The 16,294-nt window shown below is 41.2% G+C and overlaps 1 protein-coding gene across 8 annotated transcripts in view; it reads right to left on the bottom strand.

Moving 5' to 3' along the window:
- KIAA1217 (KIAA1217 ortholog) overlaps nt 1-16,294 on the bottom strand; it is a 392,388-nt gene that overhangs the window by 88,212 nt on the left and 287,882 nt on the right. Inside the window, exon 1 of one of the 8 annotated variants that reach the window (XM_036761526.1) lies at nt 13,183-13,423. The exons of 6 other annotated variants lie outside the window; for them this stretch is intronic. The gene's annotated coding sequence lies outside the window, so the exon portion shown is untranslated. Of the gene's footprint in view, nt 1-12,439; nt 12,457-13,182; nt 13,424-16,294 lie in introns of those variants that run through there. One more of the 8 variants, XM_036761528.1, reaches the window with a different exon arrangement.

The raw sequence follows: 16,294 nt of genomic DNA, 5'->3' as shown, positions 1-16,294 counted from the left end.
TAAAGTTAATATACACATTTTAAAACAAATTATAAATAAGTTAGAGCTTACGGTTTTATGGGAGGCAGTGTGGTCAGAGTCCTGGGTTTGTAGTCTGAGGACCTAGGTTCTAATGCCAACTATGTCCCTCACTGCCTATGTCTAACTTTGGACTCCACTTCTCTAAGACTAGGTCTCTTCATCTTTAAAATGGCCTCTCAGATCTCTTCCAACTTGAAATCAGCAATCTATGTATGTAAATTTTTATACTGTTAATTTCTGTTGATTACTAGATTTAGAATAATTTCCTTCTTTCTTTCCTTCCTTCCTTCCTTCCTTCCTTCCTTCCTTCCTTCCTTCCTTCCTTCCTTCCTTCCTTCCTTCCTTCCTTCCTTCCTTCCTTCTAATAGCTCCTCAGAAATCTATAGAGCAGCATCAGGGACTGATACTGAAGGGTTAACACAAGGGCCTATGACACCTGCAAACTAACAGCCAGAAAGAGGTTTGTTAGCTTTTGTTTTGACAGCTGCCAACCACTCCAGTCTGCTGGTTCACCTCATCCTACCTTGCCCGCCCCTCTAAATTTAAAGGGACTGCTGATCAAACTTCCTCATTGCTGGGATCCTCTGGTGGGGCCACCTCCTTTAGGGGTGCCTCGATTAAGGTACAAATGCTCTGGGGAGGGGTGTTTCAGGATCAGTTCCCTAACCCTCTCACTAGTTCTATTACTATCCAACATTTGGGCAGAGGCATTGTCCCCTTTAGCTAACAACGGCGTGGACTGCTAGAAAAGCACACCTTTTGACTTTTCAAATAGAAATTCAAATTGTTTGGAGACAAGAACTGTATCTTATAATTCTTTGCATCCCACACCCTTTAGCCCAGTGGTTTACCCACGGCAGATAATTAAGAACATTGAAAATAGCAAATGTTTTTTCTATCGGGACCAATAAAGTCAAGTGGATCCTAAGTTGAGTTGGGGATGGAGGAGAAGGGTGGTTTGCAGAGATCCTGGGACACTATGAGGCCACTGCAGAAGAGTCTGTATGGGGTCTGGGCAGGAGTTTATCTGCTATGCAGCCACAGGGAAGGAAGTAGATTCTGGTAGCTTCCTATTTCAACTAATTACTCTGGTGAAGCAGTTGTTACGCTCAGTTGTTTCTACCTGCGGAAGGTATCAGAAGCCTTTCTATTCTGATGCCTGGGTTTATATCTCCTATCTCCTTACTCTAATTATGACTCTGGCCTGCAATCAAGATTCATTGACTGACAAAAGGCCACTCTAGTAGCTTAGAGTCAATCTCAAGAGACTACAATGAACCAGAATCTTGACTCCTGCTGTGTCCTTGCCCCAAAAGTGGCTTGGAACCTCTAGGGAACTGACCCACATTACAAAAGTGATCCTCCAGACCACATGCTAAGTTGATACTAGTATACATACACACACACACACCCCTATACATATATATATAGATACATGTATAGGTGTGTGTATGTGTATATGTATGTATATATACGCACATACACATAAATACACACACATGTATGTATAGGTATATGTATGTGCACATGTATACATACGTACGTACATACCTATACATAAATACCTATACATATATGTATGTGCATGTATATACGTATGTACCCACACACACACCCTCAAGGCACCTAAATATAGGCAACGAAGGCCTTCAATGCCAGGCCCTGGCCTAGGACGTAAGCTGATGTTCACTGTTTCCCCCTAATTAGTGTCTGTAGGGAACACAGATAACACGCATACTAATACAGGTGCAGAGACCTGACTTTGTTATGGCTCATCACAGGGTGCCAGGGGATCTCTGTGTCTTTTCAAGAGGCAGGCATCGATCCATTTCAAATGCTCCTCTCTCTCAGATTTAGCAAAATGGAAACAGTGGATAGAAAAGGCATCATCAGGCAGCTTCAATAAACAAAGTAGGGCTTAAGAGTTCACAAAATACAAATAAGCCTGTCTCAGCCAACAGGCAATGTCTGGCCAACTTCACCATGTGGTACAGTGAATTTGGAAGATGAAGGGCTTTAAATAGAATTTCATTACAATCAGCTTGAAGAGGGAGCCCAACTTAGACTGGAAAGGTCTCAAAAGCACAGAGCTTGTTAATTTAATAGATCTCCTTGGCTCTGTATGAATAGTTACTGTTGGCTACTTTGAATTTCCTCTTCACCGTGGAGAGAGCCAGGGAGTCCAAGTCAAGGGATTTGGGTTCAAATTCTGTCTCAGACACTTAACTAGCTGTATGATCCTGGGCAAATCTCTTTACTACTTGACAGCCTCTGTTTCCTTATCTATGAAATGGCTCAGAGGGCCATCGTGAAAAAAGTACTTAGTAAAGCTTAAAACACTGGTTAAAGGTGAGTTTTTTGTTCTGAGGTTGTTTTTTCTTTTTATTTGGAGACTAGATTCTTGTTATCTTGCCTAGGCTGGAAGTACATCAGGTACTCATTCTTGGGCCTGATCCCACTGCTAATCAAGCATGGAAATTTTGACCTGCCCTGTTTTGATCTGGGTCAGTTTGCCACTCATTAAATAGCCTAGTCATGGCCTTTCCTCTTCCACCCCCAGGGACTCACCATCCTGGTACCAGACTTAGAGAAGATACCCAATTGGCTTTGCTCACTGTCACTCAGAACTCCTGAGCTCAAGCAATCCACCAGCCTCTCGTAGACATGATTACAGGTGGGTACCACCATACCCAGCTAGCACCATTATTTAACCTCAGATTATCCTGTGGTTTCCGGGCAGCGGACACCCAATTAAAATTTAGAATGAAGACAAGGCTGAAAATAGGGCTGGAGGGAGGACAGGAATTGTGGTAGCTGGTAATGGTAGAGTTTTGCGGTTGTTTGGCCAGGGGCTGGAGACTTAATGAGATGACATATGCAGAGCCCTCTGCCTTCTACGGTTGCCTTAAAGCACTGCAGAAATGCCAGCATCATCCTCATTGAAGCAAGAAGTAGGTTCATCCAGAGGTTTCTTATTGCAACAGCAAATTAGGAAACAGTTAAGAGCATGGGGTAGCTGGGGGAGTCAAGATGAGAAATCCAGAAATGGCACAAAACAATATCCTAACAGACTTAGTAGTAGCAACGGTGCTCTGTGAGCTGTCCATGATCTACCCTCTGGAAAGTACGACTATCGGAAGATTGCATCTTGAAGGGACTTTGGAAGCCATCTCATCAGAAATGGGAGCCCCAGAGACACAGAGCTGGTGGGGCCTTTAGAAGCTACTTAGTCTAACAACCTCATTTTATAGATGAGGAAACCAGGGTCTCAAGAGGCAGAGGACTTGTCCAAAGTCACAAAGGCAGTGAGAGGTGGAGGAAGGATTTGAACCCTGATTTTCTGACCCCGAATGCATGGCACTAATCTTTAATCTATACCCTTTATGGTATAGATGAGGACAATGAGACCTTTAGAGGTAGAGGGACTTAACCGAAGTCCCCCATGAAGGTAATTAAGTGACAGAGCTGGGAATTTTATTCAGACTCTCTCACTTTAAAGCCAGAAATCTTTCCACTTTTAAAGAGTGGCTTTTCCTCCTGGTGAGGAGAACCCAGGCCTGACTAAAAGCCCAATACAAAATCTAAATGCCCAATACTAGCTCCTCTGATTGGATGGACAGGGAGGATCTTCAAGGACATTCTCCAGGCCCTTAGGGTGTGACTCATATTCCCCTCAGAGGAAGGGGAGCTTAGTTTTTAAGGCAATGGGGAATTGGGACCTAGTCCTTTGTCACAGAAGAGTTGGAAGGTCCTAAATTCTCTGCCTGGCACAGAAGTGCTGGAGCACAAGTTCACAAAAGGGTCAGACAAGGAAGTGGCGATGGTAAACCACAAAATGGAAAACAGGAGAAAGAAATAAGAGAAGGGCCCTAATGACTGAAAACGCAAGTTTGTTGTTAGCATCTTCATGAGAAACATAGAAGTGATCAAGTGGGGAATTTTACTTTTTGGTTTGTTTGACACCAGTGAAAAAACTGTAAATATGTGCATTAGGTTAATAATTTTTTATAATTTAAACAACACAAAAGAAAAACACGGAGCATTCTGGAATAAGTGCTGGGGTGTTCAATGAAAGCAAAGGGCCTGAATTTTCACAAATACACAAGGTCGGTACACATCCCATTAAGGGCTGTCCTCTTCAAGCTTGGTGAGGCACAGTATTTAGTCCAGCAAAGGTTACCATTATTCAGAATATTTTTGGAACCCCCTCCAGAGTTGGCAGTGTGTTCTTTTGAATACCCTCCTTGGGAGCAAATCTGTAGCCATTGAAAATGGACTTATGATTTAGAAAACAGCCAAAAGTCACCGGGAGCCAGACCGATTGAACGGGGTAAGTGCAATGAGGTGGAATTCCTTGTGTAGCTAGAGGCCGGCCTTGAAGACAACTCCAAAAGAGGTGCTCTGAAAAGTGATTAATAATGGCATCACCTTAGTTTCTTAATGCCTTTCTTCTTCATCTAACACCTCAACATGGATGACTCTCAAAGCTTAGTATCTTAAGGCCTAGCCTCCCTCCTGAGAGCCAGACTGAAATCTGCAAATGCCAAATCAGGTCTTCCCCCAAATACTGTTCCTCCTTTATATTGCCCTGTTTCCCATTCCACCTTTCACCTCATCACTCCTACTTTTGAGACTTTGGAATCATTTGAGTCCTTCTCATTTCCCACAAGATTCCACCTCTAGGCAAGCTAATGTTTCCCTTCCGGGGAGGGGAGAGCCAGGAGAAGAGGGGGTGGCCTACCTCACCCCAGCAACCAGAGTTGCACTTGGGCCACCTGCCCCAGGAACATTGTATGGTACTTGCCCTGGGCACAATAATTCCTAGTTATGGCTCTGTCAATCATATTATAAATCGTCATACTTTGCACAGATCCCCTGAAACCCTGGAGAGGGGTCCTGTGTTCCTATTATCATAGCAATCTTGGCATTTTCTCCAATTCATGGTGGCCCCTACAAAAGAAAGGATGAAAAACAGGACTGTGGGGTCAGGCAAAGGGTAGGGTCTATGGCAGGACCAATTCATTTAGCTATCTGTGAGGGTGACTTAGGGAAAAGCATGATGTAGCAAAAACCACCTTAGATATAGCGTCAAGAGACCTGGCTTCCAATATTGGCTCCTAGACTTACTAGCTATGTAACTGTGGGTGAATCATTTAACTGCTCTAGTCTGTTTCCTCCTCTATAGTGTGAAAATAATACACTACCTCCTTCACAGGGCTGCTGGAGGGAGATGAGGTGGGAGTTCAGGGGAGAGGTTAGTGAAGCAAACCTTAAAGCATCATAGAAATATAAATTATGATTAAATAAAACTGGACATGAAAGTTGTAGCTCCAGCTAGAATCAGATCACCTTGGTGGATTTCTGGGAATATGTTCATGATACCAAACCCTAGGCTAGGAGCTCTAAAGGGTCAAGAGAAAAGAAGTTGGAGCCCTAAAGGGTGAAGAGATGAAAACCAGCTCCTACCCAACACTTCATTTCCCACCTTTGCTTCAACTCTCCCACACGCATGGAATGTGTTCTCTCCTTGCCTTGGCCTCGTAAAGCCCCTCTTCCTTTAAAACACAGCTCAAGTTGTCTTCTGCGTGAAGCCTTTCCTGAATATCCCCATCTGCTACTACTTCGTATATATTTGTATTTATTTGCTTTATACTTATCCCGTATCTATGTATAGGGTGTCCCAAAAATCTTGGTGCCATTTAAAATAGCTTAACACTGCACCGTGACTTTTGGGACACCCTGTATAGACTTGTTTTCCCCATTAGAATGTGTAAGTTCCTTTTGAATACAGGATTGTCTCATTATTTATACTTGTACCTTTAGGCACTTAATAAATTCCATTTGATGCGTTGATTGATTGGTAAGGGATAGAGGATTTTTGTAGGTTAAATAATTTTTGGGGGGTGAGGGCGTTTGATATTAGTTAAAGGAAGTCTAGCCCATTAGCCAGCTTAAACTATTCAGTATTCTCACAGATGCAATGCCAGTACCTTTAAGCAGACACCTGGGTAATTATTATTCCTTTCTGGCTCCAGGTTAAATATAAACTAGTTATGATAAAGATAGAAGGAGATGAAAGGAGCTCCTCTGAGGCCCGGCCAAGGTTGACTCCTTAGTCATAAAGCTTCTGTCCCTTGTTAGGCAGAGCTCAGTTGGCTGCCAGAGATTATCTCTGGGACCACCTGGTTTGCCCAACCGACATTGAGATCTGAAACTTAGTCACTGGAGTTCAAGAAGACAGCTACTCCACTAGAGTTACCCTTTATCCTTTGACTGTTTCCACTGAGTTCAGGTTGCCCATATTTTGGAAGGTAAATCTAGCTCCTGTTGGCTCTCCCGGGGAGATATTGGCTCAAATATTCAGAGACCACTTGCATGTTCTAGCAAGATCTTTGCCTCCCACAATCCCCGCCAGCTAAACTTGCATAACCTTCAAAGTACAGTGAGCAAGCTGGGCTGCAAGCTGACGGACACTTCGATTTCTCCAAATGATTTCTATTTCCCTGTGTTTGGGAATCTTTCCTAAGCATCCAGACACTCTCTGAATGTCATTCCCTTCATGCTTTCAGCGTTACACTTGGGCTCACCTTACTGCTCACTCTTGCCACATTTAAAGAAATGTCTTCATCTTAATGTATAATATTTACTCCTAAGCAATCCCTCACTCCAAAGACTGCAGAAAATGCCCACTTTCATGAACTACATGCACCCTTTGCTTAATGAAAATTCACTTAAAAGAACTTAAAACTTAAGGAATTCACTAAAAAAAAAACCTTCGGGTTTATGTAATTTAGTTGTTTTGTGCTGCCTTCTACCTGTTCTCAGGTCCTTCTTGTTCCTCAGATAATAATAACAGCAAGCATTTATGTAGCATTGTTGAGGTTTAAAAAGCATTTTTCTCATATAGCATCTCATTTGTCCCACATAGAACTTTTGTGAAGTGCTTTTTATAAACAAGGACACTAGGGGCTCAAGTCTTTGCCCAGGGTCACACGGCTGATTAGGGTCTTGAATGGGACTCAAAAATCTACGCATTTCTGATTCCAGTTTCACCAATATGCAACAGAAAGGTCTTTGGAGTCAGAGGACTGGGTTCAGATCTTGCCTCTGGTGCTCACTACTTGTATGACCTTAGTTAAACTCCCTGTGCTTCAGTTTTCTAATCCATAAAATGAGGAGGTTGGGGTCATGATCCCCAGTTCAAGAGGCACCGAAGGGCTCATGAATGGAAAAGGTTTAAGAAGACCTGGATTAAAGGGCCTCTGGTATTCCTACTGGCTCAAGAACTGTAAGTCTATGATCTCCAATGGAAAGCCCCAATCCCTGTCTGTCAAATGCCAACCGATTATTATCTAACAGTAATCTGCTGTTCACTGTCTTAAAGACAGATAACTGATTTTATAAGCTAACAGTCTCAAATGAAGACAGCAGCAATGAATCAATCAATTAAATAAATAAATCATTAAGGTGACTGCAGAATAGTCAATTCAGGGGCCTCCTGGCTGGGAAGGAGAGCGCTGAATTTGGATTTGGGAAGACCAGCATTCAAATCCCCGCTCCGAATACTTAACTACACGACTCCAGTAAGCTCTCCTACTCTGCTGGAGATGGAACACTAGCTACTTGTGGGACTATTAAATGACCCTGACTGAAGAGGACTGGTACACTTCCACTCTTTGCTTTTTCCTCCAGTGCAAGGATATAGTAGTAAACTGTATGCACCTGCCTGGGTAAAGAAGATGTACTGAGACTGCCCAAAGTGATAGGGATGAGAAAAAGTTGGAACTGTTAGAAGACAATATGAAACAGATGAAAAAAAGCAGCCAAATTACTGAGGATTTAGAGAGCATTATCTCCAGGGCAGCAAGGTAGACAGTGGACAGAGTGTTGGGCCTGGAATCAGGAAGACTCATCTTTCTGAGTTCAAATCTGTCCTCAGACACTTACTAGCTGGGTGACTCTGGGCAAGTCGCTTATTCCTCTTTGCCTCAGTTTCCTCATCTGTAAAATGGGCGGGAGAAGGAAATGGTAAACCACTCTACTATCTTTGCCAAAACAAACCTAAACAGGGTCACAAAGAGTTGGACACAACTGACATGACTCAACAACAACAAAAACCTCCAGGAGGAAAAGCATAGAAAGTCACAACATGAATCACAAACCCTCAGGGACAGAAGGCAGCTCAGAGGCCATCGCACCCACAATCTGAACAAGAGTCCGCTTTGCCACATCCACCTTTCTCTTGAAGACCTTCAGTAAGCAGCCCTCATTGCTAGACAGCTTTTCCTCCCCCTAAAGTCCAAATAGACCTCTTTTCAATTACTCCCAGTGTTTCCCGTAATGGTTTCAGTTTCCACTTCTGTTGTTTTGTTGTTTTTTTAAAAATATAAAACAAGCTAATTTGTATCAAGTGTATTAAAAGATTTGTAAAGCACTTTGCATCCATCATCTCATTTGGGTCTCACAACAATCTGGTGAGATAGGTACTGTGATGATCATCATTTTACAGGTGAGGAAAGTGAGTCTGAGAAAAGTCCCTAGGGTCTTGCCTAGGGTCACACAGCTAGCAGCTATCTAAGGGAGGGTTCAAACCCTCTAATTCTATTTCTAAATGTAATTTTATTGCGGTTAAGCACCAAATTAGGTAATTTTATCACAGTTAAGCACCAAAGAAGGAAAAATCATAGCATCTTGGTGTTGGGAACGGTATTCATTTCAACTTCCCATCCCAACAAAAAAGGATTGACTTAACAGACATTCACCTTATATACAGCACACTGTACTCCAGCGTGTCTATTCTACCAAGTGAGAGCTTTTTGCTTTTTCATCAAAATTTCTAATGCTCAACCTCTTCTTACTTTTTAAAAAGTACCACTGTCAAAAGTAGTGCCCACTTCAGTCTCATCAGTTGGGTCAGACTTTTTCTTTCTTGATCTATATCTCTTTCCTGAGATTCACGGGCATAGTCTAACGCTGGCCTCTGTTCTGTGAAAGAGCAACAACCTAGGAAAAGGTTAATTTCTTCAACTGAATTTGGTTTTGAAGGAAACAAATTGTGACCTAAGCTCCAGCTGGATTGGATGCTCTTACTGAAGCCTCCTGTGGAGTCTTTGAAAGCAGCAACTTTGGCACAAATGATAATGTCTCCATTAAGATATGTAATTTCATGACTAAGGGAATTCTTTGGAACATTTCTTATCACAACCTGTTGGACCACGGGTGACTTAATATAGCCTGTTGTTTCAAAAGGATACCGCGTGTCTCAATCATCAGCTCTAAACACAACCAGAGAGGAGAGTGACAACATTCCCATGATGCATTAATAAAACGATTACTGAATCCATAACCAGAGGGCCCAGAAAAAGGAAATTTAGGTCTACACACAACAACTCAATAAATATGTGGCACTTCAAAGTTAACATATTCAAAATGGAACTCATGATATTTCCTTCCAAACCCATACCTCCTCAGTTATGCCTGGTTTGCTTGACAGCAGCATCATTCATCCTGTCTCTCAAGTGTGGAATCCTGTTTCATCCTCACCTTTTCCTCCCTACCTGTTCCCCAGATCTGACTCCTATAATATTTCTCTCATAGATCTCATTCTTACAGACTCTACTTATGAAACCAAGTTCCATAACATCCAACCTCCTGCACCATTGTTGGATACCTCCAACTGGATAATCCATGATTATCACAAGCAAAACATGTCCAAAATTCATGATCTTTCCCCCCTAAACCCTTTATTCTTCCTAACTTTCCTTTTCCTTCGGAGGGTACAACTATCCATCTAGTCCTGGGTCTGTAGTGTCACAGTTCTCTTCAAACCTTCCCCTTCTCTGACATATCTTATATACCTTCCCCTTCCTACCCCACCCCCACATATAATCAGTTGCCAAGTCTTGTCAATTCCATCTCGAAAATATCTACCACATAGGTCCCCTTCTTTCTTCAACCTATTCTCCTGAGAGCTGCCAAAGCAACACACCTAAAGGGCAGGTCATTCACTCCATTGCTAATGAACCTTCAAAGGCTCCCAAATACCTCTAAAATACTCTAAAATCTCTGTTTGACATTTAAAGACCCACACATCTGGTTCTAACTCACTTTTTTAGACTTAGTACCATTTTTTAGATATAAGTACGATTCACATGATTTTTTTTTTTTATTTTTCAGTTGTATCCGACTCTGTGACCCCTTTTGGGGTTTTCTTGGCAAAGATACTGGCGTGATTTTCCATTTCTTTCTCCAGCTCATTTTACAGATCTGGAAACTGAGGCAAACAGGGTTCAGTAACTTTCCCAGGGTCACTCAACCAGTAGGTATCTGAGCCAAATTTGAACTCAAGTCTTTTTGACTCCATGCCTGGTGCTCTAGGCACTGTGCCACCTAGCTGCCCCTTCACTTGATACATCTTTGCTAAAATAGAATTCTTGCTGTTCATCCCATGCAACATTTTGGTTCCTGCCTCTGTGCTTTTGCATAGTCACTCCCTCCTTAGATTCACCCTTATAGAATCCTAAGCTTCCTTTAAGGTTCAACTCAAGTGCCATTTGTAAATAAGGCCTAGCTTCCCCTCATTCTCCCCAGAAACTACTTTTGCATGCATGTTTATTTCTTTATGTTCATGCTGTTTTCTTTTAATAAAATGTATACTCCTTGAGGGGTTGGGATGGTTCCATTTTTGTCTTCAAATTCTCAGTGCCTAGCAGAGTGCTTGGCACATGGAAGCCCTTCATCAATTCTTGTTACATAAATGAAACGACTCCAACAGCCTACCAACTGGTCTTTCTCCCTTCCAGGGGTTCTTACCTTGTTCTGGGTTGTGGAGCCCTTTGGAAGGCATATATTATTATGGTCAAGCCTATGGACCCCTTCTTAGAATACCATTTTTAAATACGTAGGATTACAAAAGAAACCAATACAAGGACGTGCAATTGTAAAAACATTTCAAAAAACAAGTTCCTGGTACCCAGGTTAAGAACCCCTGCTCCAGGCTCTTTTGTCTCCACCTCCTCTATGACACAGCTGCTCTATCCACCGTACTACCCAGCTGCCCCAGTTAAATAAACACTGGGTGATAGGTTGGCTGGTGTTGATTGGTATTTTTACGGCTTAGAGTCTAAAATCCATGCTAAAAATATTCAGCCTTTTAGAGAAGTACTAATCCCGCGGAGGTAATTCTTGGAAAAGTTTCACCATAGGGGACTTGGAGAGTATCTGTATTCTTACTTCAGTTTTGCCAAAAGAATTACTGAACCATATAGAGACCTTTTATTTTTACCTGACAAAAGACTGCAATGATGTCATGTCGGCGCCTTGTTTTTAATGACCTACATCACTCAGAGAAAATTCTTCTGAAGTTAAAACAAAGTTCATCTTCTAAATCCAATTCAACAAATACCCGAGTGCCTATACTAAGGGTTGAAAAGCACATCCCTTGCCTCCCAAATGACTCGCAGCATATTAACTGACGTGACATGCACACAAATAACTGTAACGCCACCAGCCTGTGTACATTGTGTCAAGGTTTGCAAAGTATCATACATTATCTTGATCCAAAGAACAACTGCATAAAGTCATAACCTATGAAAGCATTATTATAAACATTTTACAAATTAGGAAACTGTGGTTGGAAAAGCTTAAATAAGTAACCCATGCTCACAGGGCTGGGAGGTGTCAGGGGCAGGATTTCAATCTTGCCTTATTTGTTGTGTGACCATGAACAAGTGTCTTATAATACGAAACTTGGCAATCTCTATAGTGCTATATAAATGGGGGCTATTGTAATCATGTTTTTCCATATACTGCTTATTCCTTCCCTGTTCTGTCTACCTGTTGAAATTCCTCCTCCATGGTTGTGCCCAACCACTGTCACCTTCATGAAACCTTTCCTGATCCCCCAACCTCTTCTTTCTCCCTCCATCAAAGTACCCTAGCACTCTGACACTCTGCCCTATTTTATACTAAAGTTACTTGTGTACAGCTCATTTTCTTAGTTATTGTGTTAGTTATTATCCTGGAAGGCTGACATGATGGTTCACTCCTCACTGTATTTTCTATACTGCTCAGCATAATTCCTTATATTTTTTGAATTGACGATGCAGGCTATTACATACATTGTGCCAAGACACAGCAATAATATGGGTGAGATAATTTTTTTAGCTGGAAGGGACCTCAGAAATGATGTAGTTCAACTAATCCATTCATTTTATAAGTCTGAAGGAAGTAGGGTTCAGAGAAGTTCAGAGACTTGATTAATATCACACAGATAGTGACCCAGACCTAGAACCTAGATCTTTGGAATATATGTCCATTGATTTCAGCTATAACACCCTGATACAGTGAGCTAAAAACAAAACCAACCCATTTACATCAAGAAAGAGAAGATCCCTACGACAAGAGATACTTTGAATACCTTGTTAAAATAGAGCAGAGGTGCCTTTGACCATGGAGGAGGGAATGGCTCAGTTTCTTCCTCTCTATCCTTTCTCTGCTTGGGTGGAACAATGATCTCTCACACACTAGGTTTTCCTCTTTTGTTTCTTTCAGTTCCCTTCTTCTTCTCTGCCAAAGCTTCCCGATGTCACTCATGATTTCAGCACTTTACATCTTAAAAACAAAATTGTTTCTTCCAAATTCTCCCCATCACTGGAACTGCTTAAGAGACTGAATCCCTTGCCTAAATTACACTGCCTTCTTAATTCCTAAAGTACCGGAACCGATTATAAGGTTAAACTCAGGGATGAAAACTAAAACTTAGTATCCTCCCATCCATAATACATATCATGTATGCCTCAAAAGGAATTTGAGATGAGCCAAATATCAACTATTAAAGAAATCCTTAGAGATAAAAATCAAGTGACAATTTCCAAGACCCATTTCCGGGGCATTTTTTTAAATGTGAAAATTATTTAAGGTAATTTTGAGAACTTGAACTAAAATAAATTAGGTGGAACTAAAATTGAAAAGCAAATAAATAAGTATAAATACTATTGGTCACATATAACGATATTGAGATATTGTATTTTGAGCCCCAACCTTTTAAGCCTGTAACTTGTAAACTTATCATCATATCACACTACACAACATAGAAACGGGACAAAAATGAAAATGAATTTCGTACAGTCATTTTACTCTTTAAAAAGTAAAGCTACTTACTTTTACTCAAGGAATCACCTGCATAGCTAACGCTGAAAAAACCAACATTGGCTCTACTCCCAATTACGCAGTTCCTTTGTTTGCCGAATTCATCTAAATCCTTATTTCCACACTTGGATACTTTAGACAGCCTTCTTTATCGAGAAGAAAGAGGGGAGGAAAAAACCCAACAAGACCAAGAGCAAAGTGCCTAAAATACAGCCCAGCTGGAATATCCCCAATCAGAAAAGGCCATTTTGTTTCCTTTAGTCACCTATGCCAAGTTGTCCCAGGAATATGCGGAAAGTCGGGCTCCCCATGATAAGTATTTCTCCTCCCCTTAGAAATTAGTCACTGAATAACCTCAGACCTATATCCAACCGCAGGCTACTTCACTTGTGACTCAGTCCCTCAACAACTGCTTTCATAGAATGGTGCGCACAAACGCACAAACACACACACACACACACACACACACACACACACACACACACGAACCAGGACCATCTTAGGTCACTTAGGCAACAGAAAATGAAAGACAAGAGGTTCACTAGATTAAAAAACAAAGCAAGCCAAACCACAAGAAAGCTCAAAATATTAATTTCCCGAGAAGAGGAAATTTCAAACAGTTTCTGTTTCAGGTAAGCATATCGTTAACACAGAGCCCAGGAAAGCACCCAACTCCCATTCTTGAGCCAAACTTTTGAAGTTCTTCTATTGGCAGCAAGATGAAATATGAAACTCTCTCCCTTACTTACAGCACCTGAGCTAAACAGGATGGAGATAGAGAAGGCTGTCTACTAATTAACTAGTACTTTAAAAAAAAAAAAGGTGAACTTTGGGCAGCAGTCATAAATCAATCCTGCCCAATACTACACAGGCAATTAAAATCATCCTGTAAAACAAATGTGAATTATGTGAGAGGGGGGAAAAAGGATGGGGGGAGCCAAAATATGTGTTTAGAAAGAGCAACAGCGAGCCGTCTTGCCCCACCCTAAAGGAGTCAGGAGAAAAAAAAATCTATTGCAGCAGCCATGGAAGCCAGTAGACAACCTTTGACAACACCACTATTATCTTCTAGGTGAGCAGGGCACAAAGAGGTTTGTGTTAAAAAACAGGCAATTACTTGTGTGATACTTTGGCTGAAGGATGGGTATTACCCTGAAAGTAAAGGTGTAGAGAAAAGAGGAAGCAATTGGTTAGCTCAGAGAGAGCCCTAACTTGAATCACTTCTCAGTTCTGTCTCCATCTCCCTCTTTCCCTCTGCCTTCAGGGACTGAGCAGAGTAGAAAGCTGTTTCCAATGGGAACTGAATGAAAGAGGCACCATGACTCACTTGGCTCAGGATTCCTTTGGCACCTTGCCATACCTGGCTGCCATGCTTTGGGCAGCTGGTCCATATTTGAAACATTTTTTATACTTTTGGAGGTTATTCTTGCTGACCAAAAGAATTCCATGACGTCTCTTAAATTTAAAAATAAAAAAAAAACCGAAAAAACCAACCACCAGAAAATTTCCAGCATTTCGGGGAGAAAAAAAGGGCTGCTTATCCCCATCAAAATTCTTCATGGTTATTAAGGGTGGGTGGGGGGAAGGAGCACATGACATTGCCATACTCCTGAGACCTCTTATTAGAAACAATATTTTGACAAAGTCGTTGTAACCGATGCTGAATAAGAGGGTGCAAGAGGGCAAAAGGAGTGCAAAAGGCTTTTGGATCTAACCAGTAAGGGGTTGGCTATTTCTTAGGCACAAACTCTGCCACTGAGGCACATGGTAGATATTTGACTCTCTGACCAAAAATGTGCTCCCCAGGAATGAGGATGTGGGTGTTTGCATGCCTGCTGAACCAGACGTAACTGTTATTTAGAATGGCTGATGGGGCTTGATCACAAATACCTTCCTTGTTCTCAGAGGGACCATTCTCTATCTTAGCAAAATGGAAATTTGGGGAAACTTAAGATTTCAGTTTACACCATTGGAGCTTTCTAACAAGTTGGAGTGTGCCTTCTGGTGTTGGCTGTTGCCTACTGGGTGACCACTTGCTATATCAGCCACATGCAGCAAAGTATGTACGGAAGTCACATATCCTGTCAAAATGGAAGCATTTAATAATGTGGTCCAATCCAGTCCAATCTAATCCAACAAGTACATATTAAGGAGCTATGTGTAAGTCACTGCACAATGACAACATAAACCACCCAATAGTTCTCTATCACACAGCATGTCATTAAGTATAAACAGGAGGGGGCCTTGGTATCCAAGGACAATCGGTCCTGGAAAAAGCACGCTTTAAGTGAATCCACTGAAAAGGTAGACCAATATTTTATAGAGAGTAATGGAAACAAAAAACATACTTGGAATTTAACTTAAAAGTGGAACTATAGTTATATAAATAAGATTATTTGATATTTTGGTATTTAATAAAATTTAAATTCTATTTGCATGGCACAGTAGAATATGGCACAGGACTTGGAGTCAGACAGACCCAAGTTCAAATCCTGACTCAGAGAAGTATTAGTTGTGTGACCTGGCAAGTCACGTAACCACTCTGCGCCTCAGTTTCCTCATCTGCAAAATAGGATAACTGATAGCACTCACCTCACTGGGTTGTCATATTAAATGAGATAGCATGTAAAGAGCTTTGCAAACATTAAGGTGCTACATAAATGCTAGGTATTGTTAGTATTAATTATATATATATATATATATACATAAATAATTAATTATATTATAGTATTAATTAATTATTTTATATATATATATATATATATATATATATATATATATATATATAATTATATAGAGAGAACGAACAAAGAATGTATCAAGTGTTAATTTTGCAGGGGAGATAACTTTTCTAACAAAATGCTTTTTATTTCAAGGTGGACTTTCAGTGTAGTGAACAAAGAGGGTCATTTGGCAAAAATATTTGAAGCCTTCATCAATTTTCCCAAGGGCCTCTCCTAGTCCTTTGATATTCAAATCATTCTATTTTTGAGGAGCCTACTGATAGTGAGTGAGACGCTGACACAGACTTTGGCAGGATGGGCTACAATAGTTGGAGACAGATACTAGGGTCATGTGGGGAAGAATCCCCGAGTGGGAGCAAATTCTATAATTGACCAATTAG

Source organism: Trichosurus vulpecula, chromosome 5 (assembly GCF_011100635.1).
Source record: "Trichosurus vulpecula isolate mTriVul1 chromosome 5, mTriVul1.pri, whole genome shotgun sequence".
NCBI classification, from domain to species: Eukaryota; Metazoa; Chordata; class Mammalia; order Diprotodontia; family Phalangeridae; genus Trichosurus; species Trichosurus vulpecula.
The sequence above is the reverse complement of the archived record's forward strand: the minus strand, read 5'-3'. Positions and strand labels throughout refer to the sequence as shown.